At 38.5% G+C, this 14181-nt stretch overlaps 1 pseudogene; it reads right to left on the bottom strand.

Annotated features, from left to right (window-relative positions):
- Window positions 1-8951: 8951 nt before the first annotated feature.
- LOC100428547 (hsc70-interacting protein pseudogene) lies at window positions 8952-11484 on the bottom strand (annotated as a pseudogene).
- Between the last annotated feature and the right edge of the window lie 2697 nt (window positions 11485-14181).

Here is a 14181-nt window from a genome sequence, read left to right on the forward strand (position 1 = left end):
AAACTGCATCAACTAACGAGCAAAATAACCAGTTAATATCATAATGGCAGGATCAAGTTCACACATAACAATCTTAACCTTAAATGTAAATGGACTAAATGCTCCAATTAAAAGACACAGACTGGCAAACTGGATAAAGAGTCAAGACCCATCAGTCTGCTGTATTCAGGAGACCCATCTCACATGCAGAGACATACATAGGCTCAAAATAAAGGGATGGAGGAATATTTACCAAGCAAATGGAGAACAAAAAAAAGCAGGGGTTGCAATACTAGTATCTGATAAAACAGACTTTAAACCATCAAAGATCAAAAGAGACAAAGAAGGCCATTACATAATGGTAAAGGGATCAATTCAACAGGAAGAGCTAACTATCCTCAATATATATGCACCCAATACAGGAGCACCCAGATTCATAAAGCAAGTCCTTAGAGACTTACAAAGAGACTTAGACTCCCATACAATAATAATGGGAGACTTCAACACTCCACTGTCAACATTAGACAGATCAACGAGACAGAAAGTTAACAAGGATATCCAGGAATTGAACTCATCTCTGCAGCAAGCAGACCTAATAGACATCTATAGAACTCTCCACCCCAAATCAACAGAATATACATTCTTCTCAGCACCACATCGTACTTACTCCAAAATTGACCACGTAATTGGAAGTAAAGCACTCCTCAGCAAATGTACAAGAACAGAAATTATAACAAACTGTCTCTCAGACCACAGTGCAATCAAACTAGAACTCAGGACTAAGAAACTCAATCAAAACCGCTCAACTACATGGAAACTGAACAACCTGCTCCTGAATGACTACTGGGTACATAACAAAATGAAGGCAGAAATAAAGATGTTCTTTGAAACCAATGAGAACAAAGATACAACATACCAGAATCTCTGGGACACATTTAAAGCAGTGTGTAGAGGGAAATTTATAGCACTAAATGCCCACAAGAGAAAGCAGGAAAGATCTAAAATTGACACTCTAACATCGCAATTAAAAGAACTAGAGAAGCAAGAGCAAACACATTCAAAAGCTAGCAGAAGGCAAGAAATAACTAAGATCAGAGCAGAACTGAAGGAGATAGAGACACAAAAAACCCTCCAAAAAAGCAATGAATCCAGGAGTTGGTTTTTTGAAAAGATCAACAAAATTGACAGACCACTAGCAAGACTAATAAAGAAGAAAAGAGAGAAGAATCAAATCGATGCAATTAAAAATGATAAAGGGGATATCACCACCGACCCCACAGAAATACAAACTACCATCAGAGAATACTATAAACACCTCTACGCAAATAAACTGGAAAATCTAGAAGAAATGGATAATTTCCTGGACACTTACACTCTTCCAAGACTAAACCAGGAAGAAGTTGAATCCCTGAATAGACCAATAGCAGGCTCTGAAATTGAGGCAATAATTAATAGCCTATCAACCAAAAAAAGTCCAGGACCAGATGGATTCACAGCTGAATTCTACCAGAGGTACAAGGAGGAGCTGGTACCATTCCTTCTGAAACTATTCCAATCAATAGAAAAAGAGGGAATCCTCCCTAACTCATTTTATGAGGCCAACATCATCCTGATACCAAAGCCTGGCAGAGACACAACAAAAAAAGAGAATTTTAGACCAATATCCCTGATGAACATCGATGCAAAAATCCTCAATAAAGTACTAGCAAACCGGATTCAGCAACACATCAAAAAGCTTATCCACCATGATCAAGTGGGCTTCATCCCTGGGATGCAAGGCTGGTTCAACATTCGCAAATCAATAAACATAATCCAGCATATAAACAGAACCAAAGACAAGAACCACATGATTATCTCAATAGATGCAGAAAAGGCTTTTGACAAAATTCAACAGCCCTTCATGCTAAAAACGCTCAATAAATTCGGTATTGATGGAACGTACCTCAAAATAATAAGAGCTATTTATGACAAACCCACAGCCAATATCATACTGAATGGGCAAAAACTGGAAAAATTCCCTTTGAAAACTGGCACAAGACAGGGATGCCCTCTCTCACCACTCCTATTCAACATAGTGTTGGAAGTTCTGGCTAGGGCAATTAGGCAAGAGAAAGAAATCAAGGGTATTCAATTAGGAAAAGAAGAAATCAAATTGTCCCTGTTTGCAGATGACATGATTGTATATTTAGAAAACCCCATTGTCTCAGCCCAAAATCTCCTTAAGCTGATAAGCAACTTCAGCAAAGTCTCAGGATACAAAATTAATGTGCAAAAATCACAAGCATTCTTATACACCAGTAACAGACAAACAGAGAGCCAAATCAGGAATGAACTTCCATTCACAATTGCTTCAAAGAGAATAAAATACCTAGGAATCCAACTTCCAAGGGATGTAAAGGACCTCTTCAAGGAGAACTACAAACCACTGCTCGGTGAAATAAAAGAGGACACAAACAAATGGAAGAACATACCATGCTCATGGATAGGAAGAATCAATATCGTGAAAATGGCCATACTGCCCAAGGTAATTTATAGATTCAATGCCATCCCCATCAAGCTACCAATGAGTTTCTTCACAGAATTGGAAAAAACTGCTTTAAAGTTCATATGGAACCAAAAAAGAGCCCGCATCTCCAAGACAATCCTAAGTCAAAAGAACAAAGCTGGAGGCATCACGCTACCTGACTTCAAACTATACTACAAGGCTACAGTAACCAAAACAGCATGGTACTGGTACCAAAACAGAGATATAGACCAATGGAACAGAACAGAGTCCTCAGAAATAATACCACACATCTACAGCCATCTGATCTTTGACAAACCTGAGAGAAACAAGAAATGGGGAAAGGATTCCCTATTTAATAAATGGTGCTGGGAAAATTGGCTAGCCATAAGTAGAAAGCTGAAACTGGATCCTTTCCTTACTCCTTATACGAAAATTAATTCAAGATGGATTAGAGACTTAAATGTTAGACCTACTACCATAAAAATCCTAGAGGAAAACCTAGGTAGTACCATTCAGGACATAGGCATGGGCAAAGACTTCATGTCTAAAACACCAAAAGCAACGGCAGCAAAAGCCAAAATTGACAAATGGGATCTAATTAAACTAAAGAGCTTCTGCACAGCAAAAGAAACTACCATCAGAGTGAACAGGCAACCTACAGAATGGGAGAAAATTTTTGCAGTCTACTCATCTGACAAAGGGCTAATATCCAGAACCTACAAAGAACTCAAACAAATTTACAAGAAAAAAACAACCCCATCAAAAAGTGGGCAAAGGATATGAACAGACATTTCTCAAAAGAAGACATTCATACAGCCAACAGACACATGAAAAAATGCTCATCATCACTGGCCATCAGAGAAATGCAAATCAAAACCACAATGAGATACCATCTCATACCAGTTAGAATGGCGATCATTAAAAAGTCAGGAAACAACAGGTGCTGGAGAGGATGTGGAGAAATAGGAACACTTTTACACTGTTGGTGGGATTGTAAACTAGTTCAACCATTATGGAAAACAGTATGGCGATTCCTCAAGGATCTAGAACTAGATGTACCGTATGACCCAGCCATCCCATTACTGGGTATATACCCAAAGGATTATAAATTATGCTGCTATAAGGACACATGCACACGTATGTTTATTGCAGCACTATTCACAATAGCAAAGACTTGGAATCAACCCAAATGTCCATCAGTGACAGATTGGATTAAGAAAATGTGGCACATATACACCATGGAATACTATGCAGCCATCAAAAAGGATGAGTTTGTGTCCTTTGTAGGGACATGGATGCAGCTGGAAACCATCATTCTTAGCAAACTATCACAAGAACAGAAAACCAAACACCGCATGTTCTCACTCATAGGTGGGAACTGAACAATGAGATCACTTGGACTCAGGAAGGGGAACATCACACACCGGGGCCTATCATGGGGAGGGGGGAGGGGGGAGGGATTGCATTGGGAGTTATACCTGATGTAAATGACGAGTTGATGGGTGCAGCACACCAACATGGCACAAGTATACATATGTAACAAACCTGCACGTTATGCACATGTACCCTACAACTTAAAGTATAATAATAATAAATAAATTTAAAAAATAATAATAAAATAAAAAAAAGAACTATTTTATACAGAACAATAAAGAGAATAATATAACCAAAAACCATACCTACCACTGGGTTTGTAATATTTAACATTTTACATATTTGACTCAGATTTTTAAAAATAAAATATTATAGGCAGCAAACATTTTCAATGTATTATTCTCTAAACCCATTTCCTCCATTCCTGCCAGAAGTAGCTACTATTCTGAACTTATCATTCTCATATAGATTTTTATATTTGTGTACATTTTACTATAGATACACTCCTAAAATATAGGATATTGTTTCTTATGCCTTAAGCTTTTAAATGGTGACATACTGGATTTTTTATGACTATTTTCTAATCCTTCAATTTTTGGAGATTTATTTATGTCAATGCATATAGCTCTAGTTCAATCATTTTAACCACTGTATGGTTCCATTTAATTAATATAACTCAATTTACTTATGAATTCTGATGGTGGTTATTTAGGTTAAAAGTTTCTTTTTTTGCCAATATAATATAATATAATACTGCAATGGATATTCTTGTGTACATCTCCTTGTGTATTACTTGTGGTGGGATTGTTTGGTCATAGGCTTTACAGACATTTACCTTTCTTTTTTTTATTATACTTTAAGTTCTAGGGTACATGTGCACAACGTGCAGGTTTGTTACATATGTATACATGTGCCATGATGGTATGCTGCACCCATTAACTCATCATTTACATTAGGTATATCCCCTAATGCTATCCCTCCCCCCTCCCCCACCCCACAACAGGCCCCAGTGTGCGATGTTCCCCACCCTGCGTCCAAGTGTTCTCATTGTTCAGTTCCCACCTATGAGTGAGAACATACGGTGTTTGGTTTTCTGTCCTTGCGATAGTTTGCTCTGAATGATGGCTTTCAGCTTCATCCATGTCCCTACAAAAGACATGAACTCATCCTTTTTATGACTGCATAGTATTCCATGGTGTATATGTGCCACATTTTCTTAATCCAGTCTGTCATTGATGGACATTTGCATTGGTTCCAAGTCTTTGCTATTGTGAGTAGTGCCACAATAAACATACGTGTGCATGTGTCTTTATGGCAGCATGATTTATAATCCTTTGGGTATATCCCCAGTAATGGGATGGCTGGGTCGAATGGTATTTCTAGTTCTAGATCCTTGAGGAATCGCCACACTGTCTTCCACAATGGTTGAACTAGTTTACACTCCCACCAACAGTGTAAAAGCATTCCTATTTCTCCACATCCTCTCCAGCACCTGTTGTTTCCTGCCTTTTTAATGATCACCATTCTAACTGGTGTGAGATGGTATCTCATTGTGGTTTTGATTTGCATTTCTTTGATGGCCAGTGATGATGAGCATTTTTTCATGTGTCTGTTGGCTGCATAAATGTACAGATATTTAACTTTAATTAAATATCCCAAATTGCTCTCCAAAGTAGTTGTACCACTTTATATTCCTACCAAAAATGTATTTCCATTCCAACACTTGGTACTGTAGTATTCTAATATTTTAATATTTTCCAAACCTATGGGTCAGAAATATTATCTCATTATTTTTAATGTAACTAAATATAATTAATTATATTCGTTATTACTAGTAAAACTAATTATCTCTTCATATATTTGCTGGCCATTTGGATATTCCTTTTCTGTGAATTACCTGTTCATTCCTTTTGTCAATTTTTCAGTGGGATTGGTTGTCTTTTTCTTAATAGCTTGTAGGTGTTCTTTCTAAATTCTGGATATTAATCCTACGTTAATATTATGCAATATGAATATCTTTTCCCAGTTTGTTGCTTATTTAAAAAAATTTTTTTCAGTGCTTTTTTTGTTGTGCAGACATTTTAAATTTCAATGTAGTTTTATTTGTCTCTTTTTCTTTTATGGTTGTGCTTTTGACATATTGAGAAATTCTTCCTTACCCTGGGGCATGAAGATATTCATCAATATCTTATTTAAATGTTTTGATATTTCATATTTAGTTCTTTAATTCACCTGTAATTGATGTTTGTGTGTGGTGTGAAATAAGGATTCAATTTCATTTTTTTCCTCTATAGTCAGTTGTCCTATCACCATGTATTGGTTAGTCCCATCCTTTTCCTACAGATTTGAAATGCTTACCTCTAGTCATATATTAAATTTTCATCTGTGTATGAATGTATTTCTGGTTTCCTTTTCCTGTTATATTAGTTGTTGTCTACTGTGTATCAATACCACATGTCTTAATTACTATCACTGTATAATACCTCTTGATATCTGGACTTACATTCATCTCCAGTAGTGTCAATGCTATTTTTGACCCTTTCCTCTTCTATATGAATTTTAAAATCAGATTGTTTAGGTATATACATGTGCATACACATGTGCGTGCGCACACACACACACACACATATATATATATGATTTTTGGAATTTTGATGGCAATTTATTGAATTTATAGCTTAATATTGGGGAGAACTGACGTATTTATGATGTTTCATCCTCTATTTCTTGAACATTTTATGTGTCTTCATTTTTTAGATCTTTTCTTTTTTAAACAGAAAAGAACAGAAATAACATTATTGGAAAATATCCATTGGATCTGGCATTTGGGAGATTTCTGGGGATCTCAGTGAAAGGAGTTTGAGTAGGGTGGTAAAGGGTTAAGTCAGGTTGCATAGGGCTGTTGAGTGAGTGAGGGTGAGGATGTGAGGACTGTGGTTTAAGAGAAATGGTTAATGTGGGTATGTGGTTTAAGAGAAATTTAAATGATACGAAAAGACAAGTCTTTTTAAATTTTATTTTTATTATCATTTGGAGGATAGGAGAGATTTGAAAAGTAGCCATCAGAGAAGGACATGTTGGATCTGTTATAGAGACAGGAGATGACTGATTGGGAGAAAAGGGTTCCAACAGCTCAAGACAGAGAGTCCTTGAATAAGACTCAATATTTCAACCTCTGAGTGTAAAGCACAAGAGGTGGCGATGAAGAGTGGATTTATTTATTGTCTAACAAATATTTATTGAGTGTCTGTGATACGCCTGTCATTTATCTAGGTGCTAAGGATGCAGTAGTGAAGGAAATAGGCCAAAATCTTCGCTCTCATAGAGCTCACTATAAACAAGAGGAGAAAAACAATTAACTAAATAAATAATTAAGCTATGTTAGATGATGAAAAGTGCTAAGGGGAAATAAAACAGAAGAGGGAGACTCGTGTGTGTATGTGTGTGTGTGTGTGTGTGTGTGTGTGTTGGGGAAATGCAATTTAACTGTGGTGAGTAGGGAAGTCTTGAAAGTGACATTTGAGTAGAGATATGAAGGAAGTAAGAGAGGGAGCTATGATGATCTTTGGGGGAAGAGCTTTCCAGGCAAAGGAAATGGCAACAGCAAAGGGTGAAGTAGGCAGTGTCTCTGACAGGGTTAGGGCATTGAGAGGAGGCCAGTGTGTGCAGAATAGAGTGAATTAGGGAGAGCATGGTAGAAGATGAAATCTAGAGGTAATAGGAGGCCAGATCACATAAGGCTTGCAGGAAATTGTAAGAACTTTGGTTTTTACTCGGTTAAGTCATTGGGTGGTTTTAAACAGAGCTGTGACATGATCTAACTTAAGTTTTAACCATGTCATTCTGGCTGGTGTACTGAGAATAGTTTGTCGGGGCAAGGGTGAAACAGAGAGACCAATTAAGACAGTGCTGCAATAATAACAGACAAGATTTTAGGACGGCTTGCACCAGGATGGAGGAAGGTGAAAAGTGAGTGGATGCTGGATAGAGTTTGAAATTTTGACAAGATTTACTTCTGGATTATGTGTGGGGCATAAAAGAAAGTGAATAGTTAAGGATACTACCAAAGTTTTTGGTCTGAGCATCTAGGAGGCTGTAGGTGCCTTAATGTATTGAAATGAGTAAGACTGTGAGAGGAGCAGATTTAAGATGGAGTAGATCTCAGAGTCCTATTTTGTTCTCAAGTTTCAGATGCTAATCAGACCTCCAAGTAGAGATATCAAGTAGGTATCTTGAAATGAGTCTGGAGTTCAGATTTGGGAGTTACGGGCTTGTAGATGATGTTTGAAGCCATGAGAATGGCTGAGATGACCAGGGAGGGAGTACAGTATGCTGAGTCCTGGTATGCTCTAATGTTAATGTGGCAAGGGAAATGAGGAGAAACCAGGGAAGGAGAATAAGAGGAAAGAACCAGAGAGAAAGGAAGAAAACCAGGAGAATACTTTGTTCTGGAAGCCAAATAAAGAACACATTTGAGAGAGGAGACAGTTCTGTCTGTCAAATGCTGATAGACTAAGTTGAGGACAGAGAATGGACCACTGGATTTAGTGCCATGGAGGCCACTGGTGGAGTAATGGTGGTGAGAGCCTGAGAGTGGGCTCAAGAGAGAATTACAAGAAGAAGGTGGACATGCAAGGGAAACAAGTCTTTAAGGGGTGTTGCTGCAAAGGCAAAGAGAGATAAAGGTGATAGTGGGGAAAGTGGGGTCAAGAGGTTTTTTGTTTTTGTTTCTTTAAAGATGAGATTGCTTGCACACTCATATTTCAGGGAGAAATAGGGAATGACATGGCCTGAAAGTGAGTATCAGGAATTCACTGGATGGCCTGAGGAGATGCATGAAGTTTAGCAATAGTTGCTGATGAAAGTGAGAAAGGGATTGACTGAGACAAGAACCTGGGAGGCAGAGGTTGCAGTGAGCCGAGATCACACCACTGCACTCCAGCCTGGGAAACAGAGCAAGACTCCGGGCAGAAAAAAAAAAAAAAAAGAATTAACAAACCCTTTTAATTTGTTTTAAATATTTTTAAGTTTTAAAAAGTGTTTAAAGTTCGTAATTCCTAGTAGGAAAGCATTATCTCCATGAATACCCTAATGGCAAACCACTGTAAAATGCTTTAGTTGCATTTGGGGTAGATGGGTAGGGATTATCTTCAAAGCACCCCAGCTGTCTTGATAAGGTCAGAGGTACACTGGTTTGCATTATTGCAGCATCGATTAGGTGATCTAGATTGCTTTTCCTTTAGCAAAGGCTTTATTTATCAGAAGGGCATTACGCTTGACCTCCAAATTTGGCTGACAATTTATGGATGAGATTCATAACCTTCAGGTTGCTCTGGCATTTTGATGTATTTTCTGGGTTCTGGGCCACATCCTGGAAGGCCACCATAATTTCTGAACACTGCATGGCTGTGAGAACCTCTGGTCACTAAGAATTTTGAGTCCAGGCATTCCTGCCATTCCAGATACGTCCCCACCCATTCCAAGCATTTCTCTGAGAAAATTACCAGGCATTCTCCCAGAAAGCCACTTGGAAAAGAGCCTTACTGAGCTCCGGATCATCTTCTGGCTTCTTCCTCCCTCTGGGCTCTCTCATGCTTTTCTCAAGAGCCTTCTTAACCTTTTCTATTCTTTCTTTGATCTCTTACTCTGCATGTTTTCACTCATACTTTCTCCAATGTTTTATAATTTTCTAGGCCCTAGGTTTGAACTTCTTTCAGCATTTTACTAGCATCTTCATCATAATCCAATTTCCAGGCAAGGGCAAGGGCATGGGCTGGTTCTTCCTGAAGACCCAGAAGTCTATGTGTGTTTTCTCACCACTTGTAAGGCTGAAATGAATCAGGATTTATCTCAATGGCTCTGTCACGGTCTTGAATGGCAGCATTGGGCTTCTATAATTTGATGAAGACACTGGCTCTCTTGGCACACAGAATGGCCAAGTGAGGATTCAGCTTAATGGCATCTGTGAATGAGCCAATGGCTTTTTGCAGTTCACCATCATTTACGGTTTCAGTGGCAACCACTTTCTTACCATTTGCTGATCCATCATCTCCTCTGTTTTCTCTGCATTTTTCATCTCCCATTTCTTGAGGGGCATCAGTATCTTGTTCAGTCACACCATCATTATCAATTTCTAGATCAGTTTTCTCACTTGACGGTTCATCTGTCTTTACGTTTTCTTTCTGTCTTCTTGCTCTCTGTTTTTCCTTCCTTGATATTTTCTTCTGATTTAGCTTTCTGAATATCAGGTGGTACTTTATCCCACATGCTCTTCACCCATTCCCTCAGAAAGTGCATTTCCTTGGTGTGCAGAACACCCGGATCCTGCTTTCACAATTGCATGAAGGCCCCAGGCTTGCTCACTTGGTGGGGGTCCATGGTCAAGAGGTGGAGGGTGAAGCTTGGGGACTGTGGCCCAATTCCAGGCACAGGAGCTGGCTCAGCATGACCATGCAGAAGGGCTTTCTTCAAATTCTTAACTGCATTCAGGGATTTGAGAAATTCTTCAATGAGAATTCCTAACATTCTTTTTTTCCTTTAAAAAATTTTTTATTTTATTTTAAGTTCTGGGATACAGGTGCAGAATGTGCAGGTTTGTTACACAGGTATACATGTGCCATAGTGGTTTGCTGCACCTATCAACCTGTCATCTAGGTTTTAAGCCCTGCATGCATTAGGTATTTGTTCTAATCTTCTCCCTCCCCTTCTCCCGCACCCCCTGACAGGCCCCAGTGTGTGATATTCCCCTCCCTGTGTCCATGTGTTCTCATTGTTCAATTCCCACTTGTGAGTGAGAACACACGGTCTTTGGTTTTCTCTTCCTATGTTAGTTTGCTGAGAATGATGGTTTCCAGCTTCCTCCATGTCCCTGCAAAGGACATGGACTCATTCTTTTTTATGGCTGCATAGCAGAGAATTCCTAAAATTTTTAAAATTGACTTGAGTCAGGGACAGTGGCACTTGCCTGTAGATCCAGCTACTCAGAAGGTTGAGGCGGAAGCATAGCTTGAACTTGGAAGTTCAAGACTAGCCTGGGCAACATAGTAAGACCCTGTCTCAAAAAAAGTTGGCTTCAAAACTATTATTTCATATTAATGGGAATTATATTTCCATGGATATATGGACATCTTGATATTTTGGATACTGGATATTTTATAGCCATAGAAAATGTATATTGTCTTATAAGATCCATAACCAAAAAGGGTAATTGTCAACCATTCTTTGCTAGAGAACATACAAGAAGTTACAAAATGAGGTTATAAGACAGAAAGAAGGAGAAATGTTTAAGGAGAAATGTTTAAGAAGAAATACTAGAAAATTGGGATGCGGTACTACTGACTTACAAGTTCTGTAGTTCTTTGTAAACTTATTTAATAGTCTAATAGCTCTGGGTTATAGGAATTATTCTCACATAAACTGAAGTTCAGAGATGTTAAGTGGACTCTATATCATAAAAGTAACAACAGGAAGAACTCAACTATAACCTAACTTTTCTGACTTTAAGAATATGTCATTTCGATAATGTTTTTTGAAATATATGAATCATAATTTATATTTGAGCATATTCTTCTTAAATAATATACAGCACGGATATTGACAGGTCAATGACAGTGAATTGGGTTGAATGGAGGAAGTATTTTTTACTTAAACCTGCAAAAAAAGATGTTGAAGTTGCCCATTACTGGAATCATTTTACTGAAAGTGGTCTCTTTCTCACTATTGGTATATTTTATGCTATGCGTCATGGGCATTAAAATGTCATACATTATAAACTGTTAGATTTGCTAGTGAGATCTTGCTGATTAAACAAGTGATGCTATAGAATGTTGTTTCCTTAGAAATTTGTACAATGCCAAGAATTGGCATATAATATCTACTTCAACCAGAGTCTCAACTTGCAAAAAGCATCCATTTATTGAGAACAACTACATTCTTAAGAGTTGATTACTGCCAGGCGCGGTGGCTCACGCCTGTAATCCCAGCACTTTGGGAGGCTGAGGTGGACGGATCACGAGGTCAGGAGATCGAGACCATCCTGGCTAAACCCCGTCTCTACTAAAGATACAAAAAATTAGCTGGGCGTAGTGGCGGGCACCTGTAGTTCCAGCTACTCAGAAGGCTGAGACAAGAGAATGGCTTGAACCCGCGAGGCGGAGCTTGCAGTGAGCCGAAATCGCGCCACTGCACTGCAGCCTGGGCGACAGAGCAAGACTCTGTCTAAAAAAGAAAAAAAAAAAGTCGGTTACTCCTACTCAGCACACCATCACACTGTATGATAGTTGCCTATTTACTTACCTGAAAGTAGGAATTGTGAATTGTAGATTTAGATAATGCTTTCCTAATATTTACTGGATGAATGTATAAACCATAACTGGAATTCTCTTGAAAGAATGGCAAGGCACATAGTCATATATATATCATAGTCTGCATAGCATTTGTCTCCAAGTACTCTTAGAGATCTATGCTTCAAAATGTCTTAAAATTTGAGGCCGGGCATGGTGGCTCATGCCTGTAATCCTAGCATTTGGGAGGCTGAGGAGGGCAGATCACCTGAGGTCAGGAGTTCAAGACCAGCCTGACCAATATGCGAAATGCCATCTCTACTAACCAAAATTAGCCTGGCTTGGTGGCACATGCCTGTAATCCCAGCTACTTGTGAGGCTGAGGCAGAATTGCTTTAACCTGGGAGGCGGAGGTTGCACTGAGCCCAGATCACACCATTGCACTCCAGCCTGGGCAACAAGAGTGAAACTCTGTCTCAAAAAAAAAAAAAAAAAAAAAAAAAGTCTTAAAATTTAAAAGGTTTTAAAAAATTTCTTAAAAATGTTGCTTGGTGATTCCCAGTTATAATCTACACTGTTCTTCTGTGTACTACAATATGCTTCTACAACTCTAAGGTAGGGATTATTATTCCTATGTTATAGATGAGGAAACCAAGGCAGAGAGAGGTTAAGTAACTGGCCTTTTCTTTTTTTAAATTTTTTTGAGACAGAGTTTCTCCCTCTGTTGCCCAGGCTGGAGTGTGGTGGCGTGATCTTGGCTTACTGCAACCTCCCAGATTCAAGCAATTCTCCTGCCTCAGCCTCCTGAGTAGCTGGGATTAGAGGCATGTACCACCATGCCCAGCTAAATTTTTTGTATTTTTAGTGGAGACAGGGTTTCACCATGTCTGACTGGTCTCAAACTCCTGACCTCAAGTGATCTGCTCGCCTCAATCCCCCAAAATGCTGAGATTACAGGCATGAGCCACTGCACCCAAGTAACTGGCCTCTAAAGGTAAGGAGGCTAGTGTAACATTTAAGCTCATGAACTCTAGAATCATACTTCCGGAGTGTGCTTCTTAGTGCCCCTACTTAGTATCCCTGTGACCTTGGGGACATCATTTAACCTTTCTAAGTCTCGTTTTTTTGAACTATAGAGGTGATATTACCTACTCCGTAGGGCTGGTGAGAGGATTAATGAGACAATCGTACTAAAATACTGAATACAGTGCCTTGTGAACAGGAAATAATTAATGCATGCTGGTCAGTGGTCAGGAGCAAGGACTCTGGAGCTAGCTTGCTTGAGTTCAGATCTTAGTTCCACCTTTACAAGCTGTGACCCCTCTTTACTTCAGTTTCCTAATGTTTGTAAAATGATCTATGGACAGTACCTACACCTTAAGTTGTTTTGAGGATTAAACTAGTTAATATAGGCAAAGCACTTACAACAGCAGCTGACACATGTTAAACACCGTAAGTATTAGCTATTATTATCAATTATTGGTAGGAAATAACCTTGAACTGAAACTTGTATTTCAAATCTGTGACATCTATTGTTTCTTTATGAAAACTATGTTTTTTTCTTTCATTTTTCTTTAACATTAGGACTTTCTTTTAATAGTCTATGTATTTAAGAAAAAGTTGCAATAAATACCAACCTGCCACCATCCTATTTTCTATAACTCCCCAAATCCCAAGATGCCTAAGTCAAGTATGTGAAAGCTAAGCCTAACTTAACTCCTTTTAACTGCCTTCTAAGGAAACTGAACTAAGTGAAAACAAGTTTTGCATGAAGCTCTATAGCTTTTCCTATATCTTTAAGAGATTGCTCTGAGAAAGAGAGATGATCAGTAGAATCACATTACTATTGACAGGTAGAAAAATCAAAGACATTCCACTATAGCCTTAGCTTGAATAGCGTGTTTTCTTAACTCTTACCACATTACTTACGACGCTCTTCAGTTACCAACATTATTTTAATTTAAAACATATGTAATCATTAGGCGAATATGTTATCTTTTTGGTACTTTTTCCTCTGTACTCTTAAAGATGATTAAAGGA

This window comes from Macaca mulatta, chromosome 1 (genome assembly GCF_049350105.2).
Source record: "Macaca mulatta isolate MMU2019108-1 chromosome 1, T2T-MMU8v2.0, whole genome shotgun sequence".
NCBI lineage: Eukaryota > Metazoa > Chordata > Mammalia > Primates > Cercopithecidae > Macaca > Macaca mulatta.